Consider the following 22,724-nt stretch of genomic DNA (forward strand, 5'->3'; position numbering starts at 1 on the left):
CAGTGAGGTGGATAAGGACTAAAATAAAAATGTTAAGTGTGACTAATTTGTTCATTCTAAAAATATATTCTTATAATTAAGGGGAAAAAACAGAGGAGGGAATGCCCAAGTACTTGTGCTTGAGAAGATAGACATTATCTTTGTTTATAGCAAGAATCTATGTTTGCAGTTTTACCAGGCGGAGATTCTTGGGGCGATACTGTTTTGTAAGCAGTTCACTGCGGAGATAGAGGCTCTTGAACAACCTAAACTTATTTTATTGAAGTATAGTTGATTTAAAATGTTGTTTGAACAGCTTAAGTGCCATATTTGTCTGACTGGGCAGGCATTCCTTTTTCCCGGGGCTCACAGTGCCCCTGGGGGGAGATGCAGCGGTCAGCCTTGGCCAGGGCAGGTTTGAGTGGCGAGCGGGACACCCATGGACAGCCAGAACGTGGGGGGCAGAGATCCGGGCTGGGAGTACGAGCTTGGGAGTCATCGATCTAGAGGCAGAGTGTGTGCTTTGTATCTTCACCACGCAGTAAAACATGATGTGCGATCATTTTTAAGTTTAAAAGAAGGCACAGTGCTACAAAAGGTTAACTTAAATATTAGAACCGTGAAATTATTTTTCTTAGAAAGACACGTCTGTTTTCATTTTCTTCCTTTAACTCTCGCGGGGACTTTCATTCAGAGGAGCGATTGATTGTGTCTGGGAGGAGGCGGGGTACGGGAGGAAGGCGGAGCTGTGCTTGGGGCGTGGTGGTGAGTGAAGGGCGGTCCCTGCCCTCCCACCTCCCGTTCGCTCTTCTAGCCGCTTCTGGCAGCCCCACGCCGGTCCTTAACCCCCGACTGCCCCTGCTCTTCGCAGGTCGCTAGTACCCCACTTTTGGGGTAAACTCGGAGGCTCAGTCCATCTTTCTGCGTCTCTCTGCCTCCGGCTTCCTCTCCCGCGCTCACCTCTCTCCTTTCTCCAGCGCTGTTTCCGCTGAGCTCTGACCTGGCTTCTGTGCTTCCCCCTCTGATTGCTCCCTGAACAGGCTCATTGGATCCCGGACTTCAGTTACCATCTCTAAGCCGATGGTCCGTTTTTGGCGTTCAGCTCTCACCTTGAGTTCTCCAGCTGTGCCCTGGACACGCCCCACTTACATGTGTAAATGCGGGTCCCTTGAGCAACTCAGACTTCTTGTGCCTAGGAATGGCCTCGTATTTCCCCCACAGGCCTGTTCCTCCTTCCTTGTGCCTCGTTCCTGAATGTCCGTGTTCTCCAGACTCTGCTCAGGACAGAAAAACAAATGTCAGCTTTGATTTCTTCTCCTTCAACCCCTCTAAGATCCTGTCAGATCAACTAGATTTCCTTGTTATGTCTCACTTTTTCACTCTCTGTCACCACATGGGTTCCAGTTCTGTCCTTCTTCATGGGGAGTGCTGTGGAACCCTCTTTTGAACCCCACCATCCCACCCCCAGGGCTTTGCACGTGCTGCTGCTTCTGCCTCAAACAGCCTTTTCGTCTTCGTTACCCGCTTAGGACGTTGCCTGTGCTCATTTCAGATGTTACTTCTGGGAAGCCTTCCTTTAACCCCGGACATTGGATTATTCGACTCTGCAGAAGGGTTGGCAAATACTTTTTATTTCGCTTGCCAGCCTCAGTCAGTTTTCTGGAATGTTGGGGTCAGCGAGATTCTGAGGTCAAGTCCATTCTCTGTGGGAAGGGGTGCTGTCATTATTCTTTGCTGGCAGCACCTGTGACTGATATCGGCCTCCCTTCTTTTATAGTCACTGTAGTCAACTGTGTTTCTGTTGACCGAATATTCCAGTTTCCTTTCCCATGCTTCCGTTCTCTGCAGGAGGATTGTTCCTTCTGGCCTGGCTGGACTCAGGAATGGCCATTGACTTACCTTGGCCAGTGAAATGAAGGCAGAGGTGATGGTGTCACTTCTGGGCAGAAGTTTTATGAACCAGTATGTGATGCTCTGCATCTCTTCCTGTACACTAGGAGTGACAACATGGAGATAGATATTTGGGTCCCAGGGTGAGAATGTGGACCCTTAGGTGATTCATGGTAGACATGTAGCATGAGTGAGAACAAAAAGTACTGTCAGTGGGAGACACTGATAATTTTGGGTTGTTTGTTCCCACAGCATAATCAAGCTTATCCTGATTGATAGACAATATCTACTGTGGTGTTTTCTGTTTTACAAATGGTCGGATTCAGAACAGAAATTGATTAGCTTACTTCAGAATGTATCAAGAGCCATTTAATTCATTTTAAACTTTCAGTTTCTGAGTGATTTCCATGTGAATTTTTTTCTTCTAATGATGGATTATGGAAAATCATATCTCAGGTGCTTAATTGTTATAAAATCTCAATTATGTGGAGGTCAGGACTGCAAACCAGGGTGGAGAAAATGTCATGTAATTTCCAAGATCTCAAACATCTGAAGTAGCTGTCACGCATTCCAAATACCAGAGCCCCAAGACATTATTGCTTTATAGGCACCAATTCAAAGGCTTTAGTTTTAGTTGCACAGGTTTAACAAGCTTAGTTATCAAATTCCTCTGCCTTAGCAGATTACAGGCTACTAATTAAGAGAGGTGGGGGCTTCCCTGGTGGCGCAGTGGTTGAGAATCTGCCTGCCAGTGCAGGGGACACGGGTTCAAGCCCTGGTGTGGGAAGATCCCACATGCCGCGGAGCACCTGGGCCCGTGAGCCATAGCTACTGAGCCTGCGGGTCTGGAGCCTGTGTTCCGCAACAAGAGAGGCTGCGATAGTGAGAGGCCCGCGCACCGCGATGAAGAGTGGCCCCTGCTCGCCGCAACTAGAGAAAGCCCTCGCACAGAAACGAGGACCCAACACAGCCAAAAATAAATAAATTAAAAATAATAAATTAAAAAAAAAAAAAGGTGGATTGTGAGCACTACCAGAGGCAGTTTTACTGAAAACAGGGCGAAGAGAAAGTCTGAAAAAAAAGGAGACAGAGAAAACTTAAGAAGTGACCCAAGAGTTCATAAATCCCTGCCATAGGGAGGCTTTTAGGATTGCAGCACGCAGTCCTGTATGAATCAGTAGCCAGAGGGCCTCAGTGATAATTTATAAAATGAGGATGAACTTGAGTCATCAAGAAAAAAAGTTTAATGATGTATTATACCCTGACAGGGCAGGGTTGTCTTATGAAACTTAACCATAAAAAGTAAAAGTGAGGGACTTCCCTGGTGGCGCAGTACTTAAGAACCCGCCTGCCAATGCAGGGGACAAGGGTTCGAGCCCTGGTCCGGGAAGATCCCACATGCCGCGGAGCAACTAAGCCCGTGCACCACAACTACAGAGCCTGCACTCTAGAGCCCACGAGCCACAACTACTGAGCCCACGTGCCACAACTACTGAAGCCCGCATGCCTAGAGCCCGTGCTCCACAACAAGAGAAGCCACTGCAATGAGAAGCCCACGCACGGCAACGAAGAGGAGCCCCTGCTCGCCGCAACCAGGGAAAGCCCGTGCGCAGCAACGAAGACCCAACGCAGCCAAAAATATATATATATATATATTTAAAAAAAAAAAGTAAAAGTGAGGTAAAAAACAGTGTTAGTTTTCAGAAACCCCAGTTGTTCGATCATTCAACAAACTTATTGTTGACAGCATTAGACATTGCTAGTCATTGGCGGCACAAGGAGATGTTAACTGTCTCTGTCCTCCAGGAGTACCCAGAGGTAGAAAAATAAATGAATGCGAACACTGTGTCTTGTGTTTTCCTGTAGGTGTACCCAGATGTGATAGAAGCTCAGAGGAGAGAGGCAGGCAGATTCTTGGTGAGGGAGAGTAGATGGTGGATTAAGAAAGATCCCTTGCAAAAGAAATAGTTGGGAGTCTAGATGGATAGTTTAGCAGACAAACAAGTTGCTTAGGATTGACCCTGGGGGTGGGGGAACAGATAGTGAGCACCAAGTTGCCCAGGCATGAAAGTGTGTGGTGTATTTGTGGTGAGGGCAGGGCATGTGGTTCTAGAGGGAGATGAGGTTGGCTTTCTCTTTTCCCTAGGATTGGCAGTTATACGAGCTGTGACTAGATTCCTTATTACTGGTAACTATTCTTGATTTTTAGTTTCACCAGAAGTCTGATTTCTAATTTGCACCTTCAGAAACACAATCTCCAGGCCATTCTTTGGTTTCAATGTTTTAAAGAAAAATTTTTTCAGGGAAACAGATAAAGAGCATTGATAACCTTGTAGAAATAGCATCATGCTGTTTGAGTTATGGGGTCTTAATGGAATTGCTACAAAATTAGAAATCTACCAGTCATTGATTTCTCCTTACACAAATTGTGCAGCTTTGCATAAGCTAATATTGACTATGGGGTATTTCTAAACACAAAACACTAAATACAAATGAGCTCTATTTTATATTGGCCCTAATAATAAACAGCATAGAATTGAACCTTTAAATTCCTGTGAAAATTATGGTGAAGCACAATCAACGGTACTGCTCCCGTCTCTTTAGTTTCTTTTCTATATCACTGCACCAGTAGAATACTAAATCCTGACCAGTGAAGACATATTTATGGATTTTTTTTCCAAAATACATTTTATCAAAGGAGTATTTTGAAGATAAGGCAAAGTACAGATATAGCCTATTTTAAGAAAATCCTAAATGAAAAAGTGCATATTTCCATTTCCACCTCTCCCCAATGTATCTAAAATATTTTTATGTTTATTCATGATGTCTGAGTGACTTATCTACCCTGCAGAGTATAGTGCCAATGAGGAAGAAATACCCTGTTGTCTGGCTGTCATGGGGTTCATTTGTATATATATTTTCATATTTGTGTATTTATATCAGAATAAAATTTTACTTTAACAAAAGTAAACTTTTTAATCTTTATGGAGAAAAAATGGTTTTAATGTCTTAATTAAATGAGCATTTACGTGTTTGGTGTTTTAAAAACGCCATTTAAAATACTCTGTTGTAAAAAATTCAGTGTTTTTAAAACAATGAGAAGAAAGCTGATGTAACTTAATCAAGTCTCTGAAGTATATCATACTTCGGGAAAAAATACAGAGATTTCAAGAATAGAATGTGATGGAGCACAAGAAAGAAAAGGGGTCCTCACGTGGAAGTTGAGCAGCTTTAGAGGGTGATTCTTTCCAAATCTGCGGTCGTTCATCTTCTAAGAGTTCACGGTATTGGTTCACAGCTGGGCGGAAGCTGTTTAGGCACAGCGAGAGTGACAAGCCTGGTGCCGCTGCCTAAGCACAGGGGAGATCGGATGGGCATAACCCTTTCACATTTTTCTGCACTAACCCACTGGTCTCTTCTCTGAAAAGCATTCATGTGCGACAGGGCTAGCCAGGCATGAGCTCCCCGCCAGGCTTCCTAATGAGTTGACCAAGAACCATGACCAGACCAGGTGGTTAAAGTCACGTCAAGGTTTGGCAGCAAGCAGGCGCGCCCCGGGCAGGAGTGTGTGACCCCGGTGCTTTGGCGAATGTTGCTGGGGATTTAACAGGAGGAAGACGGCAAGGTTACTTCATTCATTCAGTGTTTCTTGGAAGTCTATCCCGAATAAGGCGCTGTGAGTTTGTAGTGAGACTCTTCAGCTATTGTTAGTCTCATTTTTTCACTCAGAGCCTTGAGCTTTAATCTGCCCTTTTTATACTTGGGCAGCCCTTCAGTTATGTTTATTGAGTGTCCATTCAGCAGGCAGAGAGAAAGGGAGTCTAGATTCTTGCCCATAAAGCAGTTAAAGTGTAACCGAGGAGAGGAACAGTATATATAAGGCAGTTGGGGAAGAAGGCAACAACGTATACAACTGCATCCAACACTCAGACCATAAACAGATGTACTGAGCAGAACCGGACATTTGTGGTTGAATTAAAGGGGCAGAGAAATTTGAAGATGACTCAAGGCCACTCCCATTCTCTGGACTCTAGGATTTCATCTCAGTTCCATCAGTCTGAGACCTCAGTGGCTGGTTTATGCATCCAGCAGTTGGTTAGGGCCCAGAAACCAGCATATGGTACCCAGGTATGTGGGACCTGGTGCTGGAAATTCAGGTTACAACTTTACACCAGAGACTGTCTTTTTCTGAGATGGCAGCTGTATTAGTCATGACTCTGTGGGGACAAGTGAGAGAAACCCAGTCTGCAGTGGCTTCAGTAAGAAAGGGAACACTGGCTCTGGAAGGGTACCAGATCTGTTAGAGTTGTAGGGAGAGCTGAGTGACCACAGCACAAAGAGAGAGCGTCTTTCTTCTAGCGTTGTATACATACTTCAGGAAGAACTCGGATTGTGGGTCATATGTACCCCTTAAACAGATGACTGTTGTGGTGGTGGGGAGGGGTGGGCTCTGTCCCCAGAAGAGGGAGAGGGAAACTTCCTGGACAAACACAACAGCTACACAATTCAACCAATTTAAATAGACTCTTGCTTGCCCTGGGGTCACTCTATGCTGCCCCGGGTCTGCCTGGATAGGCCCTCCTAACTTACTTTATATTCTTATACCCTAAAGAATCTTTAAAGCTTTTATACCCAACGGGGCTCTGCTGGCCTCTGGTAAGTGTTAATGTTTCTACTCATCGCTGTGGTCCTTGGTCCATGAAGCAGTCAGCAGGAAAAGGGCACATCCCTCCTGCATTTCCTGTGATTTTCCCTTTTTAGATAAGCGTATTTTCAAGTCCTTAGGGTTAGGGACAGTATTCTTCCCTCCCGTGCTAGGTCGCTGGTATAGGACCAAGCTGGGCAATGGAGTGGGATGAGGGGATGGCCAGTTGCAGCATCAGACTATTTATTCTACTCTCTTTACACATTCTTTTTTTTAACCTTTTTTTGGGGAAAAAAATCTCAAACTTACAAAGGTTTTAAAGTACACTATAAAAAACATTTCTTTTGCCCCTGAACCATTTGAGAGTAAGATGCCAGCACGATGCCGCATCACCACCGGATATTTTAGTGTGGCTTTCTTATAAGCCAGGGCATTCTCCTACATAGTCACAGTACAACCATCAAAATCAGGAGACTACTATTGATTTGTTGCTGTCATCTAATCCTCAGACCCCATGCCCGTTTTGCCAGTTGTCCTAATAATACCCTTTAGAGCAGAAGCATCCAGTCTAGAGTCATGTGCTGCATTTCCTTGTCCTGTGTCTTTAGCTTCCTTCAACCGGCAACGATTCCTTAGTCATTCAGTGACTTTCATGATGCTTTTGAAGGCCAGTTGATGTTCCTCAACTTGAGTTTGGCTGATGTGTCTTCATGACTGTACTGAGGTTAGGCATCGCAGGCAGGGATTCCGTGGACATGGTGCTGTATTCTTTTCATTGCCTCCTACCAGGTGACACACATTTTTGATTTGTTCCATTACTGGTGATGTTCACTTAATCACTTGATTAAGGTCATGTCTGCCAGCCTTCTCCTCTGTAAAATTACTTTTTTTCCCTTTGTAATTAATACGAACTTTGTCGAGGGTCCTTTGAGACTAGATATTGCATCCTAGTCCTCATCAGACTTTTAATCTGTTCATTCATGTATTTTTATCAGTACAGAGTTATGATTTCCTATTTCATTCAGTGGGTTATAATGCATCACTATCATTATTTATTTTGATCCTAACATGGTCCCACACCTGGCTAGTGTGACCCCATCTAAGCAAGTTTCTGTGTCTTTTTGACACAATTCTGTCATTCTTTAGGCACCTCCTTAGTTTCTGACACATTAAGATATTCTAGGCTCATCTGATACTCTCCCTGTCCCTCTTTGGAATCATCTATTTCTCCAAGGATCCCTGGTTTCTTTTAGTGAAGAATGGTTTTAGAAACCAAGCATTAGGGCATTAGGTATGCTTATTGCTATTGGGGTGTTGCTGCTTCTGAGTCCTCTTAGTTGTCAGGACTAGGAAATATATATTTATATTTATTTTTATGTGTGTGTTAAATATCATTAATTTCTGTATCTATGAGTTCATACCAATATCTTCATTTCCAATTTTCTCCTTTTCCATATTTGTAACTCGCTTCTTTGACAGTGAGAAGCCTGGCTCCTGTCATCTTCTATATATTTACTTATTTGACCCCCCCCCCCCAAGTATGTACTAAGTTGCATGTCACTGTGCTGGCCGTCTTTCCACACCCCACACCCGTGGGAGGCTCTGCCATCCTGTAAGGCACTATAGCTCTCCCCTCCCTTTAATGGTGGCCACATTGATTTTTAGGCCAGCTTAGGAAACAAATGGAAAGATTTCTTATCATTCAGTATCATAACCCATAACTGCAGTTTTGCTGGGCTTAGTAGATGTGATGGTAAAGTAATACTGGATCAAATTGTAAAGTAACACATACCGGAATGTTACTCTCTGGGCGAGCATCCTTTGTTGGAATAGCACTGTTGGGAGGTCACATGCTCGTGCCATTGATGCCACTGAAGTTGCTGTTGCTCGAACAGGTTTGGAACACCTCCTTCTGGGACTGCGTTGATAACTGCTTTGTGAGCCAGGTCAGAAACCCAGCCTTGTTACTCTCCTGTCAGAGTCCTACTTAAAAGCAACCGGAGCTACTTAAACATCTTTGGGAAAATGGTATTATTTCCCCTGTGAGCCCCTTAAGAGCTGAGGCTGTCTTCATGTGGCATAGTGTCCAATGCAATAATTGTTGAATAATTCAATGAATGAATCTTATTTTTGGTTCAGTTTTCTCCAGCTTATGTGCCAGATTTAGTTCCAAATGACTCAGCTGTTTCCAAAAATGAAATCCACCCTCAAAGTATGAATATTTACCACAGTTGAGAAGAATCAAAAGTATATGTCTCAGGCATTGAATACAATATCAAAAGAGGAATTTTCACAGAGTTTTGAGCAGCCTCAAGAATATGTATATAATGTTCCAAAGCACCCAGTTAGAAGGTGATGACATTCTTTTATTGTACATATAAGTTGTGGTGTTTGTTAAAAGATTAGCATCATTCTTTTATAGTCAGTCGTATTTTATATGCATCATAAACTAAATGCTGATAGTAAGATCACAGCCACCAGAAATATCTCCCTATGTTTTATCCTTCACTGATGGTGATTTATGATCAGAGCTACTAGCTGCAACATCATATAATGCTATTCTCACCACTAAAGAACGTAATACATGTTGTTCAAAACAATAATATAATAATTATTGATATAAAGTATCCATATTCTGCTCCTCCCCTGAGGGTTCTACCTTGTCATTGCTCACGGCTTCTGTCACATCCCCTTATCATAAAAAAAAGGAAAGATCAACGTAGAACAGAGGCAGAGCTTCCCCGAGGGGTTCAGAGAACAAAACAATGATCATGTATGTCAGTATATGTTGGTTCCTCCAAATGTTTGTACGACTGAAATATTTTAAAAATTAACAACTTTGGCAATCTTGAAGGAGGAAAACAAAGTTGAACAAATAGAGGAATATGCAGCTCAATATGTGTGATTATGTGTGCGTGGGGAGTGGGTAAGTGAAGACAGGAGCCACAGACCTTGAGGGGTAGTTGCTCCTCTTCAGTCTTTAGGTTTGGGTTAGAGGTTGCTGGGCCTCTGTGTATATTTACCTCGGGAGCTCTTTCAGAGCCCCTGTTATGTCAGGGCAATGTGGGGTTGAGACTTGGAGAAAAGGTTGAGGTTCCAGTCTTCAACTCACAAATTCTGTGTGCCTGCCCTTGAGCAAGTTTCTTAACCCCTATGAATCTCCCTTTCCTGTCTCTAGAATAGGATGGTCACACAGGTGTATTGGGAGGCTTAATGAAAGCACCCACCAAATAAATCACATAAATGAAAGTCTATCAAAGTGTTGTTTTCCCTGTGTTTTATATTGTATTAAAAAAAAAAAAATCTCAAGATGGTGGCGCTGCTTCCTTTTCACCAACTCATTTTCTTTCCCAGTCCCTGCCCGCTTGTCTCTCTACCAGGGCGGTGCCCAAGATAACTTTCCCAGATTGCCATGCCCTATGGGAGACTCCGGCCAGAGTTTATAGGGAAGGTTTCACGGAGGCAGGCCGATAGGCACCTTCATGGGAAGGTTGGATTTCTAGATAGAAAAGCAAGGGAAGGTTCTAAGAGAAGGGCATTTACTATAAGATTTACCATTTATATTTGGGAGATAGGAATACAGGCATTCTGATGTTTCTATTAAGGCTGTCAGCCAGAGGCACACGTGCTTATTAGGGTTGGATCAGTTGATACACCCGTCCTCTGGATCAGGGAGCAAACTGGAATCAACAGTGCCACCAAGTGGCACCGGGCTAATCAGCAAGTGGAAACACGAAGACAGCAACTTCTTCCAGGGCATTGCCCAAGTGTCTGTCTCTGTCTCTTTCTTTTTCTAAAAATAAGATCAAGGATATTTTCCTTGGCTGGATAGAGAGAGAATGATCTGGGAAATGAACCTTCCTCTGGCATGTGGCAAAGTATAGATAGATGATTCTTCTTTATTAAGCAATCGAAACTGTTGAAGGCCTGCCCAACTGAGCATGTCATGGAGGTAGATACCTCTGCATATGTGTATACAGGTCATTTGTAAAAACAGCAGCATGGGGCTGTGTGCTGGGACTTGAGAAGTATTTCGAGGTGCATCGACCAGGAATGAAGGGCCAGGATGATATATGCTCTAGACAATTCTAAATAGTATAGACAGTAAAAAGGACTATATTTAGGAAAGGAAAACATTTATTATACTCTGTGATATTTTCAGTTTTTATACTGAGGATTTGTTCTTCTGATTGTAAAAGTGCTCACCATAGTAATTTGGAAAATTTATTATTTAAAAAAAATACATTTTACTTGTTCAAACGTTTTGTAAGTAACACAGAAATGTTAAGATTTTCAAGATGTGCAGATGTCTACTTCATCCGTGTCCATTCTTCTGTCATTAAGACAAGAATATATTTGTACTTGTGCTGCTGTTTTCATTTTTAGGTCTACTTTTAGATGCAAAAGTTGAGATGAACTTCCAGCCTCAATTGTTGCTTTCCCCATTACTTGTCTTTTTTCTCACCTATAGAACACATTTTCTATATCCACCTTCCCCTCCATTCCTGATTTTCAGAATAGTAACTGTGTTGAGAGCCAGAATTCTAGAGTCAGTCTCTCATTGTCCCTGCTATGACTCTGACTCTGCAGTATTCATTTTACTCGATAGTTTGGCTATTTGTGGTATTGCTTTCCTAAGAGCTAAAGCACTTTCCTGTGGTCATGAATGGTGTTGGGGAGCCCATAGGTTGGGCTGCTAAAAGCTTTATCAATCCTGTTTTGCCTGAGAGGCATTAACCCCAGAGGAGAGAGCTTTCCTCCTACCTTCTGGGTGTATTGGGTGGGAGGGACGGGTGCTGGGGGATTTCTGAACCAGATGGAAGCGAGGCACAGAACACCAAAAGGGTGAGTGGAACCAACAGAACGTCAGATGAATTCTAACTATGAAAATGACAGTGGTTTTATTTTTACTATCAAAAGTAATTTAAAACTTACCTCACTGTGCAGCACATATGAAGGGGATAAGTGAGGTAAGAAGCTTTTATTTCTTTTTCCTCCTTATTTTTTTTTTAAAAAGAAAGGTAGATGAAGCATGATTTTTCAGTACTGCTCAGAACAAAAAGCAAGATAGACTCTAACAACCTTAATTTAAAAATAAGTATTATACTGTAGATGAGTTTTGGATTTGGATGGCTATTATTTTAATATATTATTTTTATTATGATTAAAATATGATTTAAATTTACTATTTAAACCGTCTTTAAGTGTCCAGTTCTGTGGCATTAAGTACGTTCACATTGTTGTGCAGTCATCACCACCATCCATCTCTAGAACTTTGTAATCTTCCCAGACTGAAACTCTGTACCCATTAAACAATAATTCCTCATTCTCCTCTCCTCCTGGCCACTGGCAACCACCATTCCACTTTCTATCTTTACGAACTGATCACTGTAGGTACCTCATATACATGGAATCATACAGTATTTGTCCTTTTGTGACTGGCTTAAATCGCTTAGCATAATGTCTTCAAGGTTCATGTGTTTTAGCATGTGTCAGAATTTCCTTCCTCTTTAAGGCTGAATAGTATTCCGTTGAATGTATGTATCACATTTTGTTTATTTATTCACCCATCAATGGGCACTTGGGTTACTTCCTCTTTTTGGCTGTGGTGAATAATGCTGCTCTGAACATGGATGCACAAATACCTGTTGGAGTTCCTGCTTTCAGTTCTTTTAGGTATGTATCCAGAAGTGGAGTTGCTAGGTCATATGGTAATTCTACGTTTAATTTTTTTAGAAACTACCATACCATTTTCCACAGCAGCTACACCATTTTACATGCCCGCAATGAACAAGGGTTCCAATTTCTCCACATCCTTGCCAACACTTGTTAGTATTCTTTTTTTATAACAGCCACCTTAATGTGTGTGAAGTGGTATCTCATTGTGGTTTTGGTTTGCATTTCTCTAATGATTAGTGATGTTGAGCATCCTTTCATGTGACTAGTGGCCATTTGTAGATTTCCTTTGGAGAAACGTCCGTTCAAGTCCTTTGCTTATTTTAAAATTGGGTTGTTTGTTATTTTGTTGTTGAGTTGTAGGAGTTCTTTGTGTATTCTGGATACCCACCCCTTGTCAGATAAAGGATTTGCAGATATTTTCTTAGGGTGGCTATATTTAAGTGGATTGATGATTTAAGTGGATGATACCCTGGGCTGAGAAAATCTACCATTCAAGTGATGTAACGTAGTAGACAACTGCTGAAAGCTAAGGTTTGAAGAAAATGAAGTTACCCTCGGGACAGGCAGTCCATGCTAGAGAGCAGGGGCAGAATCTTTCACCTTCGGGCAACCACATCATCTCCTGCAAGGGCTGCGTTTGCAAGTGTAAAACAGCTCCTGCTACCTCTTCTCCTCAGTGTGATAGGTTGGTTATGTGAAATCCTTGCCATTTGGTGTAACATCACGGATCACAGATGTAACCGTGTGAGACCCAGGTAATCAAGGTAACGACGGAGCTGTTCTTAGGTCTTGTTACTTCAGGGGATTGAAGAAGAGAAACAAGCTCTCCGTTTACAGCTCTCCTGTTATCAGCCAGTGACACAGCCCAGTTAGTCTCCAGCCATTTTAAAGAAATGAAGAAACGGGTGGGTGTTCGAGAGGTGTTTTCCCCTTAGCATTTATTTATGTAAGTATTCGTTGCTAGATCCCTTCATGGGTTTGTAATTCAAAATGTTATCATTGTATTTCGAGAGTGGGTATGCCACTCTTATTTCATATTTTTTTTTCTTTTTTTTTTTGTAGCTATCTTTAATTATTTATTTATTTATTTATTTATTTATCCTTGGCTGTGTTGGGTCTTCGTTTCTGTGCTAGGGCTTTCTCTAGTTGCGGCAAGCGGGGGCCACTCTTCATCACGGTGCGCGGGCCTCTCACTATCGCGGCCTCTCTTGTTGCGGAGCACAGGCTCCAGACGCGCAGGCTCAGTAGTTGTGGCTCACGGGCCTAGTTGCTCCGCGGCATGTGGGATCTTCCCAGACCAGGGCTCGAGCCCGTGTCCCCTGCATTGGCAGGCAGATTCTCAACCACTGCGCCACCAGGGAAGCCCCCACTCTTATTTCAGAACAGAGAAACATTTCTTTTATCTTATTTTCTTTTTTATTCTTCTTTTTTGGGTGATAGTCCTAAAAGAAGTTAAATGAGTAAATGAGAAGCAACACTTGACTAGAGATGCACTAATATAATAGTCTCTCAGTGAACAACATCCTCTGTGAGGAGGACGGTATCAGTGTCTCGGAGGAATCCCATAGAAGCCGGTGGCAGGATCTCTGTCTGTGGTGAGCCATCAGCCTCACTGGGCCTGGGTCTAAAAAGGCATAGGATGTGTGGTGTAAACATGTTTATAAGTACAAGCAGACACACTTAAAATGATGCATGTTTATGCTAAAGGATGTGAACTGGGATGGTCCCATAGGCCTGGGGGTGGGGAGAAACCATGAAAGGGCAAGGACTTTTGAGCATAGCTTTGAAAGACAGCAATAACATGAATTGGCATAAAAACAAGATTAGAGTTGTAGTAGGCGTTTTATAGCATTATCGTCTCTTTTCCTCCTTGCTATGTATAACAGGATTCATGGAAATCCATTAGGTCTGAGGATTTGTTTGGGGGATAGTAGGAGAAAGAAAGTAGTGAGATTATTGAACATAATAAACGAGGGCCTTTTTCCAGACTTGAGGAATGCATAGCCTCTTGAGCGGTCACGGAAAGCCTTTCCAACTCTGCGGTCCCTCTTTATGGAGGCCACACAGCATGCACTTCTTTGTCCCGGCATAGCGGAGGTACCGGCTCATGTTGTCTCTAACTAGAGTAGAATTGACCTGACAGCTGAGTCCTGAGCTGCTTGTGGGAGTTGGCCCAGAGCCACCTTGGTGTACCCTTCGTGTGCTCCCCCTTCTGTCCCTTGTTCTCCCTGTGATGGCAGCCAAAAGCCCTGTGGCCTGTCTCCTCTGTGCAGTGTACCTTTCAGTTGTCCTAGCACCTGTTTCAGAGGATTCTGTTATTGGCTTCTGATAAGAGTGGCACCTCCAGGGTAGTGGGTTGAATGGTGGCCCCCAAAGATATGTCCACCCAGAATCTCAGAATGTGATCCTCTTTGGAATAGTGGTCTTTGCAGATGTAATGAAGGTACAGCTCTCTAGATGAGATCATCCTGGATTAGGGTCGGCCCTAAATCCAATGACAGGTGTCCTTATAAGAGACAGAAAAGGAGAAGACACACAGGGCCTAAGAGGGGAGGGCCATGTGAAGATGGACGCTGAGAGTGGAGTGATGCCGCCAGAAGACAAGGAACGCCAAGGATGGCCCGGCAGTCACCAGATGCGGGGAGAGTCACGGAACGGATTCTCCCTCAGAACCCCCTGGAAGAACCAACCCTGCCAAAATCTTGATTTCAGACTTCAGGCCTCCAGAACTGTGGGAGAATATATGTCTGTTGTTTTAAGCCTCCAGGTTTGTGGTAATTTGTTGTGGCAGCCCTAGGAAACCAACCCATTCCGTGTGTTGGACATGTTAGCTAAGTGGTCCTTATATGAATAGATGGACACGGAGAGCTTTAAGACTGAAAGAATCCTGGAGACACTAATTCAGTCATTTTTTTTTTTTTAGCTCTGGCTGCACATTAGAATCATCTGGAGAACTTTTAAAAAGGATAGATGCTGGATCCCTAAACCTAAAACAACCAAATCAGAATCTCAGGGGGCTGGGTTAAGGGATTAAAAAAAATTTTTTTTTTTTTAAATTTTGAAAGCATCCTAGGTGATTTGAATGCACAGCCTGGGTTCAGAACCACTGATCTCTTCTAGCTGTCCCATTTTTACAGATGAGGAAACCAAGAGTCAGCAAAGCTGCCCTGTGGGCCAAAGAAAACCTTAAAACATCCTTCTGTGAAGGCTGGGAAGGACAAAAACAACTCATTCAGGCAGACGAATGAGTGTGTTGGGAAAATAAAGATTTAGGGAAAAAAGGGGAAGAAATTAATGAATTCATTTCATTTTGGGGTTTTGTAGACACTAGTGATGAAGAGGGGGAGGAAGAACTCATTTGCTAATATTTTCAAGGGTCCTCCCCCCAGTCCTGTATTTAAAAGAGAATTTGTTCATGTAATAGAAGAAATGTTTCCCTTCTTATACATGCATGCCAGTATAAAATATTTATGAATATTTTTACCTCCTAAAATGAGATTTTCAGTTTATTTTTATTCCCTTAAGAAATTTGAATAGAGTCTAGATGTCTCTATGGCAAAGGAAATGAATAATTGTGTTTCAAGTCTTATTATGGTGTTTTAGTAAATAACATAGAAGATTTAATGTTCAGAGTAATTGTTAGGGAAAAAAAGAGTGTCTGTTGAAACAGGACCTTGGATCAGGGCTGTGGTATTAAATCTAATCACCCCACTTAGGCTATCCCTCCTTTGGAGACTCATAAAGATAAGGGTAACAGGATAATTGGGATATTATGTACTCTTTAAAACAACATGATTTAGTCCAAGTAGGAATCTCTGGGTCTCTAAATTAATCCCCTGGGGAACAAATGAAAAATATATATGTGATATATTATCGAGGTATATATTTTGGTGGTTTGATATCTTGGAGTGTCTCACATTAATCTGTCATTAATTTTCACCAGGGCAGTCTTGACGGTGATTAAAGCGTACCTAGATAATCAGACGCTAAAGAAAGCCCACCGAGAGATTTACTTAAATGATCTAATCAGCTTTTCTTTTCATAGAAGACACAAAACTGAGGTCCTGATGACTGGAGGGCATTAACAATCCCAGGGCACTTTTCACAAGAGTCCGGGTATTTAGCCCCAGTGTCCTGGCCAAATTCCAACTCAAGTAATGCCATTTTGTCTCCCGAAAACGTCCCCCTGCAGCTACCAGTGGATACAGTATTATTCTTCCCTTCCTGTCCAAAGCGTGAGGCTTTGTGTGGACGTGGCACCGTGTGCAGCAGATCCGATGCTGCATTTCTATTATGAGTGCCTGCGTTTTGGCTAAGCTGCCACAAGTACGTGGTAGGGGATATTTACATGACTTGCACTAACAGGGGAAAATGGCGTTAAGACTTATTCTTTCAGAAAACTTGTTTATGTCTTTTGTAAAAAATGATGGTGTGATTAATATTATCAGATATGAATACATGTATGTGCATTTTAATCTCTTCGTACCTTATTTTGTTCTATAGAGGGGTAGAAACAGTTATGATGACCAGTGACCCATGCCAGGTTGTATTAAAATGTGTAAAATCAAGCATTTCTTAGTTTGTTTAGAAAATGTAAAGAAAGATTAGAAATGCTCAAAAAAGCAGAAGACGTAAGTGTGGAGTGATGAGGAGATTCTGGATGCCCTCTCTGGTTAATGGGCCTAAGGCTCATTGAGAAAATTCTGATTCAGGGAGAAAAGAGATTAATTCTTTTGGCCTGGGCAATGGTTTCATAACAGCAAACCTGGACAGCTTGACAAACTATTTCTGGAATCCTGTTTTTTTTGAAACAGTCTGTTCACTTAGAGGGAAAATTTCCATTTGGTTTGTGTGAGCCTGATGCCACAGGGGAGAGTTGGCTCTTTTGTGTGAACAGGATGGCTGATGACTCTTGGAAGTGCCCCATGTCATTTCTTTCTTGGGAGATTGAGAAACCAATACAGAACCTCTTGAGAGGTTAAGGGAAACCAAGGCAGAAAGCTGGGAGAAAAGCTGGTTCCATATGAATTGGAAAATAGTCATGATGAAGAAGATGAGAAAGTTCAAACGGTACCAGGAGGTACCCTAAATATTTTAGGTTTTAAAGGTCGAAACTTAGAATTAGATTACTAGCCAGTATTTATATTATTAGCCAGTATATATTAGCCAGTATTTAGACATTCAAGCTCCCTTTCTCATTATTTCCTCCTTTGACATCGGTTAGGACTTTTTGGTTGCAAGTGACAGAAAGGCAATGCAAACTAGCCTAAAGCAAACTAGCCTAAAGCAGAAAGGCAAAGCAAACTAGCCTAAAGCAGAAAGGCAAGAGGATGTACTGCTTTGCTAGCTGATGGCTGAAAAGCCCAGGTGTCAGTGGGTCCTGGGGTTATCATCAGGTTTCAGCTCTTCTCTCTTGTAACTCTTTTCCCGGTAGCCTCTTTCCTTATGATGATGGCAAGATAGCTTTTAAGCAAGCTTCAGCCTTATATCCTAGCCAGCTCCGCAGAAAGAATTTTCCTTCCCTAATAGTTTGAATGAAAACTCCAAGATTATTTGCCTGGGTCTGATTTTAGTCACATGCCCATCTCTGTGGCCAGGAGGACGAGACAAACTGAAGAGGTGGGGCTTCGACCAGCCACACTCAGACCAGAGGGGCTGGGTCATTCCAAAGGGAAGAGCAAGTTGATGCTACCAGGAGGAAAATGGATGCGGAACACCAAAATGCAGGTGTCCATCGCAGACATGTAAATTCTGATGCATTTATTTAAAAGTGCTCACCTACACTTTTTTGACTTCATAGAAGGGTTCAACACATTTGACTATACACACGTAAAGTGGAGAGTCACGGGGCTGGCCTCCTAGTCTTGTTTCCCACCCAGTAGAGAAATTCACAATTTCAGTGTCCATGCCTAGTAGTCTTTCAGCTTCTACTTGAATTCCTTTGAAGATGTTAAGTTTGTTACTCCATAAGTGCGTATATACCATTTTAATAGGAAGTTCTTCTTTACCACATTAAGTTGAGAGTTTCCCCTCTCCTCTCTTGACTTTGTGCCAATGGTCCGACTTTGTGCCAGTGGTCCCTTTTCTGCCTTTTGGAGTCACGTGGAGTAAATTTAATCTTTCTAAGCCACAGTCTCGTGGCTCTTTCAAATTCCATCTTGTCTCTTGGCTACACACACCTATTTCTCTTCATTGTACACTTCTCTCCCCGCTTCCTCCTGTTCCTTCTTTTTTATAATATAAAGAAACCTTATAGGTGCTCATTTTTGGAGGAAACTCTGTGTCCCCGATTTCATAACAGTTGTTGGACATGTAATTCATCTTTAGAAGTTTCTCAAGTTTCTCATGAATTACAGTTTGAGGCTCAATATAAAGAGTTTGTCATGAAAGTGAATTTTAAAAATAGCACTCTCAGACATTTATGTATTCAATTTAAAAACTCTCAGACATTTATGTATTCAATTTTAAAAGTAAAGTTAAATTATTTCAGAAACATAGGCCTTTAAACATTTTTGGTGTGTGTTCTAAACATTCTGAAGATGGAGCAAATGGGGCATGATGACAGTAATTCTGAAGTGTCCTAAAATAGTCCATGGATATAAATATTCAGTTAAATTGTAAGAGAATCATGATTTTGTAGATCAGAATTAAGATTCTAATGCACACTTGACCTAGTAAATGAACTCTTAAGGAATGTCTCATTGTTCTCCCTTGCGTTACTGTGTTTTTAGTACGGTAAGTCCAAGCCAAGAATATTAAAATCTTGGCTTTTAGAGGAAATTCAGAGGCTTAAAATAAAACTTCTTTATTAGTGATTCTCTACTAGCCATTTACATTTCTGGATCAGTGTCATTTTCCTTTAGCTAAATATCTTAAACAGATTTGTCTTAGAAAAAGTGTATATTGTTCTGTTTCCTGTTTTTTCTACTTTAAATCGATCTCTTTTAATCACTAAATTTTGTTAGTTCTTAACCTTTATTTTTGTTTATAAGCATTAGCAAGAATAAGATTGATCAACATTGAGTTGCTATCATCTTTATAAGAAATGCAGTAGTAGCAAATTTATTCATTTATCTAGGTGATGATTACTGTTCTCATGAAAAAGTTCTCATTTAATAATATTTTTCCAGCAACTGCAACGTATAATATGTCTGGTGGGTAAAAGTCTGGGGAAAAGGAAATCTGGCGTCTTTAAGAAGTGTACACTTCTTGCAAGGCAGGGAGGAGAAGCTGAGTGGACTTTAAATGAGTTATCCAAGCCTATGAGAATGGAGGGAGGTGACCCAAATCTTAGGAAGATTGTTCTTCACTCTCTCATTTTCCGTACAGCTTAATGCTGATGTGGAGAGACTGATGGATCCCGAGTTGGCAGAGCTATTAGTCTAAGAGGAGGATGAATTGAGGATGCAGGTGTGGAAGGATAGAGAGGAGGGCTAACACGGCACCGGGTGGAAGAAAGGTGTGCAGCTGCCGATGGTAAGACCAGAAGAGCAACTTGTCACATGCAATTTCGACTGAAACCCATCACCCCGGCTTTGTTAATGTTTTTACCTAGTGCAATTTCTTTTCCAGTGACTGTTCCAGGAGTAACGTGCCAGATGGAGTGAAAGTGTTACTGGGTCGAGTGAAATCCTATTACTAGTCCCATCTGCTCACGGCCCCTGGGGCTTCGCAGCTGCAGGATTAAAGACTAATCCTGAGTGACAGACGCAAAAGGGGCAATCCTCATACATAGTAGGTGCTCAGTAAATGCCATTGGATTTGAGTGAAGACATTAGTGATTGATGGGGCTGCTTTTGCAGTAAGAAACATGAGTTAAGACATGAACATGTTTTAGAACAGTTTCTGCCTACATTTCAAGAGGAAACACTTCAGTCCTTCCCATCTTTCTTTCTTCTTAAACAAATACTTTCTGAACACCTGCTAAGTACTTAACTCATTTTAGGTACTGTGCGTGGAAAAACAATCATATAATCCCAGCTTTTTATGAGGTTGAGGCTGTGTACCTAATTTTTTGTCCTCTAACACAAGCTTTAAAAAAATCATCTCAAATCCTCCCAAATTATTGCCAAGTTTGAAGAAAACAAAACAGCACTTTTATTCATTTGTATGTTAGTGTGTTAAGCAGAAAATGGTGATCAATTTCACGATGTAAATATAAAACAGACTGGAAAGGATTCTGTGTTCCTCTGAAACTAAAGTGTATGCTGTGGGTCAGATTTTTCTCTTCACTCAAAGTGAGGTTTCTCCCTGTTCCTTACAGGCGCTTCCATATATAGTTCAGTGCCATCCAGGAATAAACCCTTTCAATGACTCATTATTGGCAGACTCAGATATATAGGGAGAACTACCTGTACTAAATATTTGTTACAACACACCTTCCTAATATCAGTTAAAAAGCCCCTCTGCTGATTTGTTTCTTCCCTCCAGTTGCCTATCTCATTCTCAAGATTTTTTTTCTTCTGCTTGCACAAATCAATTTCCTTTTTTGGGCTGCTTTTTCCCCTCACCCAGTCTGTCTGTACACCTCTACAGCACCTATCACCATAGCACCCATTTAATAGTATCTGTGCTAATTATCCTATCTTTAAGACACAGTGGCTTGGTTTGTTAGAACAGAATTTATACTGCATTTCTAATTATGGGCATTTATAGGTAATTGCTTAATTTTGATATGGTAAGAACATGGTTTGCAATATTTTTAGAAATAGTAATTAGAAATGCATCTCCTAAAATCATTACTTTAAAAACTTCATTAACACTTAAATAAAGAAGCAGAATAATTTAATTAGTAAAAGTTAATAAAAACTTTCAGTTGCCTTAAGTGGACAATAAAACTAAAGGGGATTGTGTGTATTATTAATTTTTTCTTAAAGTTGAGTCAGATCCCTATGTGCTGGATGTGAACTCATGAATTTTCTTTTTCTGTATCCTTGGCCATTGTGTTTATGATTATTGTGGTGGTTGACCTGGATTGTTTTTCTGAGTAGGAAACACCCTCAACAGATAAAAATCAACGCTTATCTTGGCTTTGCAGTAAAAATCCCAAAATAGCATAAAAGTTTTTAAGGAGTGAACAAATCTGTAGAAATCAGAAAGGAAATATGTATGTATTTTTAGAAATCTCATTTGAATTCAGATTGTTTTTTGACCTCTACTATATATTTAAATAGGTACTAGTTTTCTATTTTAAGCCTCCATCATTGCTGTGGTTTTTAAACAACAAAGCAAAACAAAATAAAACAAAAATCCCAAGTGGAAAAAAAAAAAAACCTAACTGTAACTCCAGAGATATTTAAAAGCATTTCTGTAGAGACACAGATGTAGAGAACAAACAGAGAACAAACGTATGGATACCAAGGGGGAAAGGGAGGTGGTGGGATGAATTGGGAGATTGGGATTAACATCTATACACTATTGATACTATGTATAAAATAGATAACTAATGAGAACCTACTGTATAGCACAGGGAACTCTACTCAGTGCTCTGTGGTGACCTAAATGAGAAGGAAATCCAGAAAAGAGGGGATATATGTATACACATAGCTGATTCACTTTGCTGTACAGTATAAACTAACACAATATTGTAAAGCAACTATACGCCAATAAAAATTAAAAACAAATAAAAACAGTTCTGTTCTACAGTGGGAATCAGAAGGAAAATATAACCAACATTGATTCTAAAAGTTTGAATAGAAAACCTTGATAATCTCAGTCATGTTTCCATGGATTTCATTAAAGAGACATTCCAGCTCCATGTTACTCATTACGATTTATTTATTAAATTTAATTAAATGTAATTCTAATGTTAGTCTAAAATATTAGGTCTCTAATGACTATTAGTGGTTTGATATTAATTGCGAACTTAGAGCATTAGGTACCATGCAGGACAGAAGCCACAGCCTGTGTCCTTGCTGGCACATGGGGAGCGATGTAGGAGCAGGGCCATGCATGTGACATGTGCAAGGGTGGACACCCGAGGAGGTTAGAAATAAGGTGGAAGGTATAAGAGAGCAAGATCATAACTGCGTGTGTGGTTGAGAGTCTTTTTTAAACACCAGGGCTTTTGCTGTGTCCTTCTTCAGTCCCTGGAGCAATTGGGCATATATAGTAATGTCCCAGGTGTCCCCAAGCTGAAATCACTCTGGCTTTCATATACCTGTGGCCTTTCGTGCAACCTTTATTTCTAATGCTTTATCTTTTATATACTCAACTTCCGCTTTTGGTTCTCCTTTGCAGCAGAATCACTCTTGTAGATTCATCTTCTTGACCACAGCTTGGCCACCCCTCCCTTCTTTGTGCTCTTTAGGTGTACACTCTTCTCAAATGCTCAATACATTAAAAGAAATTGATGCCACAGCACTGTTACCTTCCAGAGATCCCATTTCAAGTCCTAGTTCTGTTGTGTGTAGCAGTAATAAATAGACCAGTGGGGGATTTAGGGGTTGGCCGGATAAGACACATATCTAAATCCTTCAGATATGGAAACAAAGGAACACAATTTCTAACAGCACTCCTGGGCATACCTAAC

The 22,724-nt window shown here is 41.4% G+C and overlaps 1 protein-coding gene across 2 annotated transcripts in view; it reads left to right on the top strand.

The window, feature by feature from the left end:
* The window catches only part of NEBL (nebulette), a 337,194-nt gene that overhangs the window by 68,504 nt on the left and 245,966 nt on the right, over window positions 1-22,724 (top strand). The window lies entirely within an intron of this gene.

The sequence above is a fragment of the Balaenoptera ricei genome, chromosome 2 (genome assembly GCF_028023285.1).
Source record: "Balaenoptera ricei isolate mBalRic1 chromosome 2, mBalRic1.hap2, whole genome shotgun sequence".
Classification (NCBI taxonomy): domain Eukaryota; kingdom Metazoa; phylum Chordata; class Mammalia; order Artiodactyla; family Balaenopteridae; genus Balaenoptera; species Balaenoptera ricei.